Here is a 5,806-nt window from a genome sequence, read left to right on the forward strand (position 1 = left end):
TCTATAATTCTTAGTTAGATAGTTAATATCTTATAATATTATTATAAGATTGGTTATAGTTTTATTTAACTATCTGTAGTAACTTGACATTTTTGATAAAATATGCTACTTCTTCTACACATAAAACAGACATACCTACTTATTTAGTTGGCTTTTTCACGATTTTAGAGAAAGGTTTAACTTTTCACACAAAATATTAAGTGGTATTAGTATAGCATAGAATAAGTAATAATATGGTCATAGGTTAACTTTTGTGTGTATTATAGGTAATTTGTTACAGACCTACTTATTACGGGTCATTTAATGAGTGATGTTACTGTTATGCTACAACATGGGTTGCTGTCAAACCAGAATCACACTCAGATTGTTATAATTCAAAAAGGATTCAATCGTATTATTATTATCTATAGTGTTATGATCTCATCTAAATTTATCATAGGTTAACTAACTTATTTCATATACCTACCAACATACTTACATAATCTAAAAAAATATTAATAGTAATTAATTATCGCCTATTCTAGTCACACAGCATAAGTAGGGACAATGCAATTGATTTAAGTAGGTAGGTACCTAATGCCTGTTATTAAGTAAAGTTTTTTCCATGACTGATGTCAAGCGGCTATTTTATCATCATAAAATCACTCGATCGTTTGGTAAACTGGAATTGAGCTCGTTAAAATCTAAATACTTACCGGCACCGATGCAGGTTGCAGCAGGCTCGTCGTCGTCGACGCGACGGCGACGCATTGTAGAGCACGATGGAATTTCGACGCTTGAACGCTTCATCTGTAAACAAACCACTTCTGTACTATTTGTGTTTATCTAATAGATAATAAAATAAGAATTATAGCTTTTAAATAGGTAGGTTGGTTACTTACCTTTAATTTTTTTCACTTTCATTATGTGAAAAAGAGAAAATCGGTACAGAAAGTTAAAGATATTACAATTGTAATAATTATGTTTATATGGCTAACTTTTTTACGATAAGGTACTAACCTTATCATATACCTAAATATTTATAAATAATTGTTAAATTATTAATAACAAAATCGACTTACCTTTGGAAATCTTGAAATACAAGTGAAAAAACGCTTGTCACTTTTTCGCGCCAACGGTTTGGGTACGAATTTACTTTTTTTTTCATGAGACTAACAAACAGTGTTGCCATGTCCAGGCCCTTCCAAATCGCCGAAAATTTGTCGTAAAGTAGCCTAAATTCGCCTAAGTTTTTTTTGTGATGTAGCCCAAAATCGCCTAAAGAAAATAAAGGTGGTCTAAAACTGTGATTATTTTCAATTTATTTTTCAATGAAGGACCTTTCAGGTCACGTTCCCAAAAAAATATAGATGGCGTTGTCAAACTCCAACGTAATTATGAGGAACTTTCCACGCAACCCCCTTCCCCAATATGAATACGGATGGCGCTGTACAGATTTCCCTTCGGTTACCTTCTAATTTCATGAATAACAGACATAATGTTTCTTTTATCTTTGTTTTTATGTATAAATAATGACCCTTGTTGTTATTATTACACCCAGGCACACCACATCTTCTATCCATTATTATTCTGATCAAAATAAAGAGAAGCAATATCATTTTTACACGTATCTGATTCAGATATCAAATATAGCCTGATGTTTCTTTTTTTTTTAATAGAAATTGGGTACTTTACTTGGTTAAAGATAAATTGTAAATTCTAATCTACAAATAAACGCCAGTCTAAGACGATCAAAAATTAATCTCATTTAATTTTTGACTTATTATCGATTTTTATTCATGAGTACCTACTAAGTTTGACCGCTTTTATTAATGACGTTACAGTTTGTATTTCCATTTCCAAAGAAACTCCAAAGAAAACGTTCGGTTTGAAAGTTCGGAAAAGGTATCTCATTTGACTACTTAGTTGTCAAGTAGCCAATCCTGCAATGCTAAAGGTCAAGCCTTAGAGAAAAATAAACAGGAATAACAGAGAGAGAAGAATTAATACCCGATACGGTATCCATTGACAATATATTTATGAACCAGAGTTACAGAAAATAATAATTACAAAAGCCTTTCTCTAATCATACAATACATTGATGTAAGGTAAATTTCCCGCTAAAAACATTTTTGATATGTCAAATGTCTTCGTGTGCGATGCGATTATTTCAGCGTAGGTGAAAATAGCCTAACATAGCCATTTTTTTTCCAAAGTAGCCTAATTGGCGACCGGTCGCCATTTAAAATTTTTAGTCCCCCGACACCCTTCGAAGTAGCCTAAATGGCGAAAAATCGCCTAATCTGGCAGCACTGCTAACAAAGAAATTTTGGCAAAGCAGAATCAAACAGCCACTATCGAAAAATATTGAGGTACTTATTTACTTCACTTGGTCGCATACATGTCAATAGAATTAATAAATAAGCAATATAAAATCTAATTGCTTTTTGTCACTTCAGTACCATTTTACTTTTTTAAATAAGCAACAAAGATTGAGTATTTTCATTCATTTTTCCGTGGGTTTTTGGCGGGAAAGTTGCTTAATACATTTAATACAAAATGAAGAAGTAATCGAAAAATATTCATTTAAGTGTTATCATATCGGAAAAATATATAAATATAAAATATAAATAAACATTCAATAAACAAAGCATAGACATAGAATTTCCTATCTCTATGAAACAAAGTGGTACTATCTATTTTCACTTCACGTCCCAAGAAGCCGCTTCATAACTCGAAAATTTATGCGGACTTTTTTGAGTTAATTCGTATCTTTTTTTTTTTTGACGTTACTTATTGTAGATTTGCCGCAGATGGCATTAACTACTTGGCCGGACAAATGGGGAGCGCTGAAGGCTCTCACCCGATACAACGTTTAAGACAACAGGCCTGAGGGTGCACAGTTGGGCGCGAACCTCGGCTCAGGGCGTCGTCTGAGAGGAAAAATATTTGAAAGAATTAATCGACCCTAGTGGGTCGATAGCGATAAGCGCTGAATGAGGGAAATCGTCGACCATGATGGCGGGGTCGGTATCGGGGTCCTGAAGTGTTTGGTGTCGCGAGCTGATTGGCTGCCTCTATGGCTAGAGTAAAGAGTTAATTCGTATCACAAACCTAAAGGTCTATGTAACCAGGCCAAAAATTTCCAAAAAGAAAAAAAGATGAGGCTATAATTATGACATAATGGCCCCGATTCCTGCAGACACCTCCTAATTTTACTTTAAGTTATACCTGTCATTTTCTTATCCGCCAAAAAGGAAAGGGACGGATAATTTTCAGCTCTTAATTTAAGGAAGAATGAGTAAATGAATGAATGACGCGGGCGAATCAAAAAGGTATCTTCCTGGTATGCAAACCGTTTGACGTGTGCTGTCAACTTAATTCTGTCGGGTTATTAGTCAATGCAAAATTTTTATAGGGTTGTTTTTGATTTGTGCTTAAAATTGATGTGTGTTCCATAAATTTTATGCTTGTCGATTACCCGTCCCTTTCCTTTTCGACGGATAAGAAAATGACAGATATAACTTAAAATAAAATTAGATGGTGTATACCGGAATTAGCACCAATACATTTGTGTGTAACCTGTGGATTCCATTGCCTACCGATTTGAAAATATGAAAATACGTTTATTGTTTTTAACCAATTTTTAACGAATTTAATGTACCTAATATAGTATTTGGCTGTATGGGTTATGTTTCCTTTGCCTGTCCTATGGACAAAATAACAAAAAAAACTAAACATGGTCTTATGGTCTCGTTGCCGAGAAGTTCTCTTGATAATTTCTGCTACCTACTTTGTTAGAATTTGTAGCTTACAAGTTCATCGAGTAGTGCGAGAGCGTCGACATTCTACTGTAAAAACTTCCAGAGCCATTGTGTGTTTTGGATAGAGCCGATATGATAAAAAGTTTGTGGATAATGTTCGTTGATAAATTGCAATGTAAGTAACATACAAACAAATGACACTGTTATTATATATGACACTGTTATTATAATACTTATTTATTTATAGGTGTTAATGCTGATCGACTTTGTCATACTAACTCATAATCATACTAAGAGATGCAAGCAACAATAACAAGTTTCCTGAAGAATGTTCCAGTCGTACAGTTGGAAACAATTATGTCTGTATAAGTTGTGGAATATCTTTGGAAAGGCACTCACGAAGATAAAATCACAGGCCACGGGCTTATGGAAAGAAGTGAAGAGTGCTATTATATAGAAAAACAATCTCCGAGATAGGTATTAAAGTATTAAGTATTTTAATTTATGTTGTACATAAAAAAAATATGTGTTTCAATCATAATTGTTATAAGGCAATCCTTAATAATTATTAAAACATTGTTCTAATTTTAATTTATTGTTGGCAATGTTTCAATTCCATTCCTACACATTAAATAATATTGATACAATCGGGCATATTGTGCAATATACTATTAAAAACATTCATGTTTGCTTTCAGATGCCTGATGGTTGCCCATGTATGTGTTGTTTGCACGATGAGCTCACCTCAAAAGCATTAATATCTAGTGAACATAAAAGCTGTGTTAGGTGTGTTGTTGCAATGTATATAGTTCTATTTATTAACCCCCGACGCAAAAACAACGGGGTGTTATAAGTTTGACGTGTCTGTATGTGTGTAAATGTGTATGTGTCTGTCTGTGGCATCGTAGCTCCCAAACGGATGATGCAATTTTAATACGGTTTTTTTTTGTTTGTAAGTTATATTAGTCGAGAGTGTTCTTAGCTATGTTTGGTAGAAATCGGTTCAGGTCTTCAAGGTCATCATGATGTTTGTTAAGTGTGATAGGAATGTTACACACTCAGTTTGCTTGCAAGTATAGGTATGTGGGATAAGTTATTTTTTACTTTTTATAGGGTTTTTAATTTTTTCACCTTTTTTCATAATAATTGAGTACTAACAATGAGTTTATATCACTTTATAATTATAATTAAATCATTAAATAGATAAAAACCTAACTGTGTATATTTTAATGTTATTGTTAAGTTTATTCTCTACCTACTTACCTTATGTTACCATATTAAGTCTGTTCAAAAATCATAAATAGGTATTTGTTCTTCTTCTATCATGTGGGTTGTGAAGTGGATGACCAACCTCATCAACCAGGATTATTGCTGAGCCGCCAATGTCGTTTGATCAGCCAGCCATGTCCTAACTGAACCAGGGATCACAAAGAAATTTTTGTGTTTTGTTCCCACCGGGACTTGAACCTGGGACCTCCGGAATGTCAGCCACTGGACCACATAGGCCAAGAGTACATGGTTAAGTTGCTGTTTTATTTCAACTATTTAATTAAATGTAGGAATATTTTGTATGAGTATGAATTATATAATAAAACAAATTATTTCTAAAAATATATATCTTTCATTGTTTTTAATAAAATTGTTTCTTTTTAAAATTATTTTGAAAAATAAAAATAGTAATCACGTCGTTTAGCACCACTTCAACTGATAGGATCTCACAATCAATGTTTTTTGTGGTATCAAAATTGTTAGTTGTATTTACCTACTGGCATTTAATTTATGACCTCTTGGGACCAGATTTTCACATCAAACATCATTTGGTGGTCTTTATTGGTCTAAATGCAAGACAAATATAATTACAAGATCTAAATGTACCAATGAGGGATTTTCCAGGCTACGTCCCCAAAAAAAATAGATGGCGCAGATGTGCGATCGTTTAAATATGCCTATATACCCTTGCCATTACATTTGAATAATATTTATTTACCCGAGCAATGAGAAAATAGGTATTAATCATGTTAAATCTGGACAGCGCCATCTGTATTTTTTTTGAGAACCTAGCC

At 33.2% G+C, this 5,806-nt stretch overlaps 1 long non-coding RNA gene across 1 annotated transcript; it reads left to right on the plus strand.

The window, feature by feature from the left end:
• Window positions 1-3,700: 3,700 nt before the first annotated feature.
• On the plus strand, window positions 3,701-5,354 carry LOC126380989 (uncharacterized). Its single transcript, XR_007568615.1, has 3 exons — window positions 3,701-3,918; window positions 3,991-4,220; window positions 4,441-5,354. It is a non-coding gene; the product is annotated as an uncharacterized LOC126380989 (long non-coding RNA).
• Window positions 5,355-5,806: the final 452 nt, after the last annotated feature.

The sequence above is a fragment of the Pectinophora gossypiella genome, unplaced genomic scaffold (genome assembly GCF_024362695.1).
Source record: "Pectinophora gossypiella unplaced genomic scaffold, ilPecGoss1.1 Pgos_33, whole genome shotgun sequence".
Taxonomy (NCBI): Eukaryota; Metazoa; Arthropoda; class Insecta; order Lepidoptera; family Gelechiidae; genus Pectinophora; species Pectinophora gossypiella.